The sequence below is a fragment of the Callospermophilus lateralis genome, unplaced genomic scaffold, assembly GCF_048772815.1.
Source record: "Callospermophilus lateralis isolate mCalLat2 unplaced genomic scaffold, mCalLat2.hap1 Scaffold_2940, whole genome shotgun sequence".
Classification (NCBI taxonomy): Eukaryota; Metazoa; Chordata; class Mammalia; order Rodentia; family Sciuridae; genus Callospermophilus; species Callospermophilus lateralis.
In genome coordinates, this window is record NW_027513599.1 from 99768 (window position 1) to 110855 (window position 11088).

Here is an 11088-nt window from a genome sequence, read left to right on the forward strand (position 1 = left end):
AATATTTGTGTCAGGAATCTATTGTTTGCTCAAATCTAACTTCTGAGAAATTTGCAGACCTTTAAGAGATGAAAACCAGGGACCTTTCAAAGTATGATTGCTTACTTTTCAATTTCCATCTTTCAAGTAGCCTAATACTTCCCAGGACAAATAGAGTTTACTATGGAAATGTTTTCTTTGAAGATGCAATTTAAAGACACATTTCTTGTACCTTCATTTATGAACGCATTGTCAACAAATTGCACGTATTTATTCAACTTGTCCAAATAAAAGTCAAATAAGGCTCAGAAATAGATTTCTTGGCAATTTGACTTTCTGATGCAGATAGTATAGAAAAGAGCTTGTGGATTCATTCATTCACCTTGGTTAAAAACTGAGTCAAACAAAATGGCATGAAGAAACTTTGGGAATTGAGAAATTTGTTCATTACCTTTATTGTGCTGATAGTTTCATAGGTGTACACATATTAAAATTTATTAACTTGCACATTTTAAATAAGTGCAATTTATGGTATGTCAGTTAAATCTCAGTAAAGCTGTAAAACAAAAAAACTCACTCTAGTCTCTGATTTATGAAACTTGTTAAGTGAGTTGACCCTTTCCCCACTGGATTACACAAACCTCATCCAAAAATGGCTCAAAGAAGAATCTATTAGAGGGCTGGGAGTATGCCTCAGTTGTAGTGTACTTGGTACATGTGAGGCTCTTGGTTGAATCCCCAGCATAGTATTATGTAGGAGTAAATAGAACTTGAGAATCATACAAAATTTTGTTGAAATTGAAGATGTAAAAGGAGAGGTAAATCGAAATTCACTTGTAGATCTGTAAATTCTGTTTCTGGAAGTTATTGGCTCATGGCTGACCTTGTAATACCTGTGTAACATTGGAATTAAGAAGAGATGCTGTAAAATTAACAATAGATTCATGGAGTTATGGGAAAGGGAGGGATAATATTTATCAGTCTCTGGAAAGACATATTTCACAAAGACATATTTGTGGCAGAATATTTTGTTTGTATTTCTGTTTTTAGTAACTACCTATCCTACTTATGTTATTCTCGAATTCGGGACCCCCAAAGACCACCAGAGACCCAAGATCGATGTAAGCAGCAAAGAGGTGTTTATTTCGAGCTAGCTCCGACCTCCGCACGCACACACAGCAACTGGTGACGCTGAGAGGCCCCGAGCCCAGGGTTTGCAGCAGTTTTATACATTCTTTGGAGAAGGCGGGGACCCCCACATACATCATAGCATCTCTTAGCAAATCATCACACACCGCAGGAAAATCAAATAACAACTCTAAAACATGATTAGCACATTCACTGGCAGGAACAAGTTGGGTAAGGGTGATTGGTCAGTACAAAAGGGGTATTCATTTGAACTGATTGGTTTAAGCCAAGAGGGGTGTACATGCTGAACTACATGGTTTCCCAACATGTTATCAACCACTATCAACTACTGGGAGGGTCATCTGGCATCCCAGGTATTTCCCTGTCTCATGCTGATTGGTGGCTGCTAGGGGGTTGCTATGGATCCCCACCTAGCCTGACTGAGTCAGGGACACCTGGCCAGCAGATCTCTCCTGTTATTTGTAGATAAACAACTTAGCAGGGTGGGAATGTGCTTAGGAGTGCTCTGTGGGTCTTTCCAAGGACAAAGGCCATGTCCCTTCCTTGGACAGGCTTTGCTCTGAGATAGAGGCTGTTTTTTCACTTAGCTCTTCTATATTGATGAAAAATGAAGGTACAAAAAAAATTGAGTCTGGTTTCTTACTGTGAAAAGCAAGATCTGTGAAGGACAGTTTTCTGTGACCCACGGACTCACCTTTGTTTTCAAATAGCTACACTTGAGGCAAGAACACTATTTCTAGTAGTTAAGAAGTGCCAATGAACACTGGGCCTGGTGTAATCTCAGTGGACTGGGAGGCTGAGCAGGAGGATCACAAATTCAAAGCCAGCCTCAGCAATGGTGAGATGCTAAGCCACTCAGGGAGTCCCTGTCTGTAAATAAAATACAAAATAGCACTGGGGATATGGCTCAGTGGTTCAGTGCCCCTGAGTTCAATCCCCAGTACCAAAAACAAAAACAAAAACAAAAACAAAAACAAAAACAACAAAAAAGAAGGGCCAATGAAAATACAAGTGATATTTTCTAGTAAATTAGCTAGGTTATTATTAATTCTTTATCTTGATTATCTCCTAGAGTAGAGATCTTTGAGATCTTTGGAATCTACTCAATCTCAGAAAAGAAGATCCATTCATAATCGACAAAAAGAAACCAAGATTTCTTGTGTGCATTTTATAGGTAGTTTCTTGATCTTAATGTCCTTCAAGTCACAATTAGGACCCTATAGTAAAAATCAAAACCCAAACTATGTGTAGCCATGTCTATGGCTTAATCATTTTGTGTGACAAAATGAAATAACCTATCCTGTTTATATCCAGATTATTACAACATGAGCTACCCTTGGCTTTTTTCCCAGAAATGATTCTCTCTCAAGATGTCCTCTTGGTTTTCACTGTGAGTTGCCAGGAATCTGAGACCTAGAGGGTCATTCAGAGTGTCCCTGAGAACAAATCCCCTGGTTTATCTTCCTACTTAGCTTTTTTTTTTTTTTTTTTAAATTTCATTAGTTTTTTTTTCTAATTAGTTATACATGACAACTTTATCTTTTTTTTTTTTTAAAGGAGAATTTTTTATATTTATTTATTAGTTCTCGGCGGACACAACATCTTTGTATGTGGTGCTGAGGATCGAACCCGGGCCGCACGCATGCCAGGCGAGCGCGCTACAGCTTGAGCCACATCCCCAGCCTGACAACTTTATCTTGATGCCAGGCTCTGTCTATATTCCTGATGGCTTTGGCCATAGACACGTTCATGTCTTTACCTGCTTTTGCAGGCCCACTTGCAGCACGACCCTTCCCAGCCTTGGGGAGGGACCATTGCCCTCCCTAACTCTCCACTGAGTCCCTTGGGGCAGGCTATGATTTTTCAGCATTCATGGAAGGCACGTGGATGTGATGAGCAACTCTCAGAAAGGGCCAGTAAGAAAGCTCACAGCCAAACTCTGCAAATGTCCCACAGATTTCCTAATAGTGAGGGCAATTCAACCTCTACTAATAGGAATTCCCCAAAATTCTGAACTAGAGTCCAGTCAATTTCAATCCCAGACAGAACCTGTCCTGCCGTCCTTGAATGGACGCCTACTCATTTCCTGCTTCTGTGTGATTAACAGTCAGGATGGAACCATTTCCTCCAGAGGGAATCCTCACTGGTCCAGCCCATAGTTCACCATAATTTCCCTAAACCCACCTTGTTCACGCTTGAATGCCACTCTGTTGGTGACACTTTCCATCGTGTCTGCTCTGAGTTGGTGTTAAGTCTAGCCAGGGTTTATACTGTGTTCCTAGACAGGATTCCTGGACTGCAAATTCGTGATAGTTCAACCTCAAGTCCCAGCTTCCCAAGAGAAAATGGCTGTACACAAAAAATGCAAACATCTCCCAGGCTCTAGGAGAAACCAATTCTTGAATCTGGGCAAGGAGGAATGGTCCTGCTGAGACCCTGTTGGAGGAGTCCTGCAAAGAAACCCCACTGATGTTATGAACTGGATGCTCAACTGCTCATCCTGAAGCCCCTGCAGTTATTTCTGTTCAGTCTTCCTGACAATGACCGGTAGGCTTTTGCATTATATTTGCATGACATAAAGAACTCATTAAAATGGTGCCTCCAGATTAAATAGAGGGAACTTTTCTCAAAACAAATTCCTTTCTCTTTTCTCCTAATGCAAAAACTGCTTGCCACCCACAATAGCAAGTTAAAAAAAAAAATTTAAGGCATCCAGCTGCATTCCCATGATGTCCACCTCTTTAGTGCCAATGACCCATGCTTACTATATAATTAGGGTTGCTTTGACTCTAATATAAACTCAGAGAACACATCCCAGTTGAAGTAATTCTGTTGATGCTGTACACAGCTGCCCTCAGAGGGAATCTCTATCACAGTCTCTCTCTGTCATTGCAAAGTTGCTTCAACATTTTAAGTTATTTTTACTTTTCAATATTTTTAAGAGAAGGAAATATGGTACAAAAAAAAAAGATAAAATGAAAACATAAGAAAATACTTCCCTATGGAAATAAAGTGTGATATTTTAGTTACTATGCATTGGCTATGAAAGCAAGTGAGCTAGCCTGCAATTTCAAATTGCTGCATTTGCCTGGGAGAGCAATTTCAAAGTGCAGGGGCAAGTAGCTGAAGGACATGAAGAGTGCTTGGGTCTGTGTGGTGATAAGAAAACATGATGGGATGGCTTGTGAAGTGGAAAAACTTTTGCTTGCATGGATGCGTGATCGGATGAGCAAATTCTATGTCTGAAGAACTAAGTATCAAATTTGGCAAGTGCATGTATATATATATTTTTTCTAGGCTGAAGAACAGATTTTCAGAGACATTAAAAGAATATGTGTTCAGGGAGAACAAAGGATAGTTTGGTTCCTCAGGAAAAGAACTTTATAACTTCAGCATCCTGGAAAAGGGAAGTGGTTAGAATTAGGGATGTCGCAATAACTTGTTGAAGTGGAAGTAATCTTTGAAGAATAAGAATTTGCCAGATCCTCTTCTCTCAGTGTTTACCATCACACTAAAGACTTTTTTGATTAGTCCTGCACACAGGACAGGTTAAGAAAAATTTCAGACAAATGACCCTAATTTAAATGTGGTCCCAAGGTCATTATCAAGGCCATGAGAATTTTACCAGGAGTGAAAGAAGGTAGCTAACTCTCAAACTCACTGTATTGTACAAAGTCCCACCTGGTTCTGTTTATCTGCAAAGTTCTCTAAAAAGTTATGAGAGGAATTTGATATCTGGAGTCTGTTTTTGCATTTTAAACACATGATTGTAAAATCACTTGGGTTATGCAAGCGTTTATTTTTAATTTTCTTTTTTGTTTCATTATCACTTTGATATTATTCAAAGGCATTTGAGGAACACAGCCCCAATTTTTAACATTGTATGAGCATTACATAAGGTTCTAAATTATCTGTGTGTTTTCAAATTTACATAGTTTCAGGGCTAGGGTTGTGGCTCAGTGGTAGAGAACACTTGCCTAGCACGAGTGAGGCGCTGGGTTCGATCCTCAACACCACATAAAAAACTAAATAAACAAAATGAAGATATTGTGTCCATCTACAACTAAAAAAAAAAAAAAAAAGAAGAAGAAGAAAAAAGAAAAAAAAATTACATAGTTTCAATGGAGGTGACCTCATTTAAACCTTGGGGCAACCCTGCTAGGAGGTAGTTCCTCAGGTAGGGAGACAAGTAACTCCCCTTGAGTCAGCTGGTTAAAGGCTGAACAATTTATTGTTTAAATGTAGTCATCTGCTCCCAATCTGTGTTCTTTCCTAGGCAAGAAGGCTACCTTCTAGGAATGAAGGGTTAAAAAAAATACTCTGTGACTTGCACAAACACATCTTCCCCGATTTGAATCTTGATTATTTGATCTTAATTATTTGGAAATCACCAAACACTTCAAGGTTTTTCCTATTAAGAAATGCTCCCAGGGAGCAAAGTAACACAGAAAAAAAAAAAAAAAAAAAAAAAGAATGGGGCTGGGGAAATAGCTCAGTTGGTAGAGTGCTTGCTGCACAAGCACATGGCCCTGGGTTCAATCCTCAGCACCACAAAAAGAAAAAAAAAAAAAAAAAAAAAAAGAATATCTGTGTGTTTTCACAGAAAGAGCTGGGACACATTAAAGTACAGATGAGAGATAGAAAAAGTGAAGGCAGGATCTGGGGCTGGGGCTCAGCAGTAGCACACCAGCCTGGCATGTGTGAGGCACTGGGTTCGATTTTCAGCACCACCTGTAAATAAAGGTCTATCAACAACTAAAACAAAACAAAACAAACTTGTAAAAGCCAAGGCAGAAAATCATGGATTAACCATTTAATTCCACCAATACTTATTAAATACCTACTACGTGCCTGGCCTGATGCTTATCAAAAAGCAGATTTCCAAAATGCTTTTAATACGTGGCAGGATGAAAATAAGACAGAAAGCAAGCGAAAAAGAAGGGAGGGAGAGGGAGGAAAGAGGGATGAAGATATATTTCTAATTGCTTGCAAAACACTGGAAACTTGGATTGAAGACTAAAGTTCAAAATTTGGTTTCTTTCTTTTTCTCTGTCTGATTTAAGGACTGAACCAGGGTTTCTGGCTTTCCTTGTTTTGTTTTAGAAAACTTGAAATTTGATGCTTTCTACGTATTTATTTATATCTTACATTGAAAATGAGCAAAAATATAATGAGAAGAAAGTAATGTGAACAGTTCATGCTCAGTAGCTGGCTTTGTTTTGTTTTGGTATTGGCGATTGAACCCAGGGGCACTTTACCACTGAGCCACATCTCCAGCCTTTTTTAGTATTTTATTCAGAGAAAGGATATCCATAAGTTGCTTAGGGCCTAGCTAAATTTCGAAGGCTGGCTTTAAACTCTTGACCCTCCTGCCTCAACCTCCTGAGCCATAGGGATTATAAGCATGTGCTACCACATCCGACTGAGTAGCTGGCTTCTTCATCTTCTAATATTTTTTGTTGTAGATGGACACAATACCTTTATTTTGTTTACATAGGGTTTTTTTTTTTTTTAATGTGGTGTTGAGGATCAAACCCAGTTCTTTACGTATGCTAGGCAAGGGCTCTACCACTGAGCCACAACCCCAGTGCAGTAGCTGGCTTCTTAATGGAAGTATTTTTCCTGTTGTGTTAAAGTCTGATTTTTGTTCCAAAGTTTGACTTTTTTGTACAAAAGCAAACAAACCAGAAACTGAAAACACAGTATGCTGTTGTACCCAAACTTAATTTATTTAACTTTCATTAATTAAAATTTGTAAATTTGCTGTACATAATGAGTTCAGCTCCGTAACTAATGAGAAGGGTGAATGGACCCTGGCAAAGTCAAGATGCAAGAGTTTTATGTGTGCACACGTACACACAGGGATGCCTGTGACTGTCATGGTGTGGGTGTGAGTATGTGATGTGTATGAGGTTTAATTAGGGGATGAAGGCGTGGCATGGTGGGGAGCCCTCTTGGTAAGCAATGTTGTTGGTACCCTATTCGGGAATGACCTGGGAAGAGGAAGGACCTGCACAGGTTGTCATGAGGTGGCCCCTGGGCTGTCCAGTGAAGTGTCTTGTTATCTGAAGGAAATGTGTACTTTTTGAGGTGAGATCCATTCTGTGCCCTGAACCGAATGATTTTTCGTTTTTTGTTCTGATAACAAGCTGGTGGTAAGCTTCACTGAACTGAGAAATTGTAAACTCTTAGAAAAGGCTGTCTAAAGATAACAATTCAATGTTTCTTGGTAATGTATTCTGGATGAATCTGATAATTTAAAGCCCACTTCACCAAAATGGGAGTGGTGCTTGCGTCCTCTTTATCTTCAATTATGTCTAATCTGTTTCTAATTCAAACACGGTGCTGCTGTTGTCAGATCAAATATAGATTTTAAATGTTTTATGCTTCTCCACTGGGAAGGTTTAAAATGTACGCGGGCTGTCTGTCAGGACTGTGCCGGTTGAATCTAATAAAGTTTTAGATAAATTTAAAGGAAATAAAAGAGTACTTAAAAATGAAATGATTCATGGTTCATGAGATGGAACATGTTTAATGAATGGCAGTTTGGGAAAAGTTATGGTAGAGTCTCTATGGATCACCTGCTTCACCTCTACCGAGCTCTCCTTGAATAAATACATTGTGTCTTTCAGCTTTCAGGCAGGAGTTCAGAAACCAATTTAAAAATCAAGTCATCGCTGGGTTTGATGCAAACAGGGCTTCCTAAACATAAGGGCACAGGGACTGTAATCCAAGGTTCTTCATTCCACATGAGGACACCTCCATCACTGAGAACAGATTGGAAAACATAGTTGCAGTTTTCAATCACCGAAAAGGAATGCAGTTGTTACTGTTAATAGAATTCTTTTTTTTCCTGCTGATTTATGTAGATGCGCTCCATAGAATAGCAAAGTGGAAACATGTTTGGAGATGATATTGGCATCCTTAGACCTGAGACCTGAGGTATCAGTGCCAAGGTTATGTTTGTAGAAGCACTACCCTGGTAACATTTTTTTTAAGATCTCTTCCTGGATTTATAAATTTAGGGAGAGCAGGAAGAAATGTTTCATCAGAGCCCAGGTTTCATGCCTCTGTCTCATGGTATTGCCATTTGCCAGTCAGGAGTGTTTAACTGGGGCTTAAGGGCGCAGGCGCTGGTGCAGTTTGTCACCACATAGATTTTACTTGGGCTTGCTTCTAATCCTTTTTGGACTGCCAGCAGGTATATGTCTTGCTGCATTGGGTCTTTCCTGGTTTGGTTTTGGAAGGATTGTTCTGGAGTATCTTTTAAATATTAATTAAAATTTGTGCTTAAAAGGAAAAAGCTTTGAAGTTTTAAAGCAATAATCCTTTTAGGTCCCCATCCTCTCTCTCTCTCCACCAAGTTTATTTTAAGAGCAACAATATTTTTATCTGGGGTAAGACCTTAGCATGATAAAGAATGGTGGGACTAAGCCGATTCCTAGGAAGAAAATAAAATCAAATTACTGATCTCTTAGCTCTTTGGTTTGACCCATTTACGAAAGTAACATTAAAAATCTAAGAAAAAGGCCTTTCCTTCATGGATGACCCCCCTTGAATCTTTCTTTTCTGTGCAGTCTTAAGGTCAAATTCCTCTAAAGGAGCAATATATATATATATTTTTTCTCAGCCAGACTCTATAGGGATGAAAGAAAATTCTTCGCATTTATTTGTAGAGGCTTTTCTGTTTAGTTGCTTTCAGACTGGTTTGTGTTTTCTATTCATCTCAAGATGTGTAGACTGTGCTGCTGGGAAGCAATTCCATGTTCTTTTATTATTATTATTGCCACTAGTACTATTGTTGTTGTTATTATTTTGCGTTGCTGGGGATCAAACCTAGGATCTCACACTGAGTAAGTGTGAGCTGACCACTGAGCTACACCCCAGCCCCATTTCCATTTGGTTTTCTCACTGGGCTTGTTTTCTCACTGGGCTTCCCTTGGAGCTTTGTACCTGGGGTAACCACCAACATTCCAAATAGAGAAAGTGAGAATGCAGCTGTGAGGCCAGGGTACTGTCCTTCATGTACTTGGCCTGGGTCAGTGGGGCCTTTGGAGGCAAGAAATGCCATCTGTGCTTCTACATGAGCTGAGGTTATGCTAGTTTTTAACAACTCATCTCTGAACTTCTTTCTCAGTTTTGACCCCAGTGCAGTTTCTGTCTGTATACAATGCAAGAAAGTGAATCAGGCTTATTTCTTTAAAGGTCAGTCCTAGCCCTTCTAATTAGCTAGCGTGGATCATCTTGATTTCTGTTGTTTTTTTTTTTTTGGAAATAGAAGTCCTTTTGGTACCACATAGTCCTTATTGAAAGGAAGGAAGGAAGGAAGGAAGGAAGGAAGGAAGGAAGGAAGGAAGGAAAATGAACTGATTAAAATCTCGTCCTCTAATTCAGAGGTTTTCAGTTTTGTAGGTGGTTGAAGATTTTATGAACCTAATAGAACTATAGGAATGTAGGACAAAGGGGTAAAATAGTATAGTTTTAGTATTTTTCAAGTCTGAGTAAGGTTCTTATAGTAAAGACAGAGGAAGAAAGAAAGAAAGAAAAAAAAGGAGGAAAGGAGGGAAGGAAGGAAGAAGGAAAAGGTACACCACAGGGTGTCTGATCTGCTCAGGGTCCACTTCTGTTACACTCTTTGTCCCCAGGAGGAGAAGGGAATGAGGCGGTGAGTACCAGAATGTCATAAAAATCAAGGGCAAGAGGAGTGAGCCGCGTACAAAAAAACATTGCCCAGATGTCAGAAAATGTCACCCGGCATCCGTAGTCAAAGGGATGTGTTCAGGGAATTGTCAGGCTTCTGACATTAATTGATGCCCCCAAGCCAAACAAGGAGGAACTATATATTACACTGAGGAGGTTTTTTTTTTTTTTTTTTGGACAAAGTACATTATGCACTGATAAGCCATTTACGCTTCCCCCAGACAAGAGTTAATTCAGGGATGCAGGATGGATGCTTTAGAAATTTAATGAAATGACACTCAAAAGTGAAAACATTGCTCCTTCATGGAGAAAAGGCAAAAATGGGTGGGAAAGGCTAAATTGATGAGAAGACTGAGAGTAGGAGGAAGAATTAGCAGGCTGGATGAAAAAATTAATTGTTCTAATATTTTCCCACTAAAGGCCAGTAGAAGAAATACACATAGACATGCACACACACATATTGCAAAAGGATGATGAGTTATGTTATTTGTATAAGGAGAGAAAATGATTTTCTGAATATTAAAAGGATCCTAGATGTCTTAGTCTATTCTCTGTTGCTATAACAGAATGCCACAGACTAGGTAATTTTCAAGGAAAATAAGTTTATTTCTCATAGTTCTAGAAGCTGGAAATCTAACATCAAAGTGCTGGCATTTGGCAAAGGCCTTCTTCTGGTGTCACCCCATGGCAGAAAGTGAGATGGTAAGGGAGAGACAGTGAGTGAGAGTGATGATCTTGCTTTTGTAACTAAGCCACTCTGGTGTTAATGAAACCAGTCCCACCATAGCGGCAGAGCCCTCATGATCTGTCATCCCTTAAAGGTCCCATCTCTCAGCATTGTTGCATGGAGGATTAAGTTTCCAACTTTGGGGGACACCTTTATTTTATATTTATTTATTTATGGTGCTGGGGATTGAACCCAGGGCCTTGTGCATGCGAGGCAAGCACTCTACCAACTGAGCTATATCCCAAGCCATGGGGGACACCTTTAAATCATACCACTAGACTACAAGACAACAGCCATCTATCTATTTATCTCTCTCTCTCTCTCTCTCTCTATCTATCTATCTATTTGGTACTGTGGATTGAACTCAGGGGCACCTATCTACTGAACTACATCCCCAGCCCTTTTTTGTATTTTTTATTTAGACAGGATCTAGTTGAGTTGCTTAGGGCCTCCCTAAGTTGCTGAGCCTGGCTTTGAACTTGAGATCCTCCTGAGCCGCTGGGCTTACAAGTGTGTGCCACTGCACCCAGCCA

At 39.6% G+C, this 11088-nt stretch overlaps 1 non-coding gene across 1 annotated transcript; it reads right to left on the minus strand.

The window, feature by feature from the left end:
• Positions 1-10726: 10726 nt before the first annotated feature.
• On the minus strand, positions 10727-10799 carry Trnaa-cgc (transfer RNA alanine (anticodon CGC)). The gene has a single exon. It is a non-coding gene; the product is annotated as a tRNA-Ala (tRNA).
• Between the last annotated feature and the right edge of the window lie 289 nt (positions 10800-11088).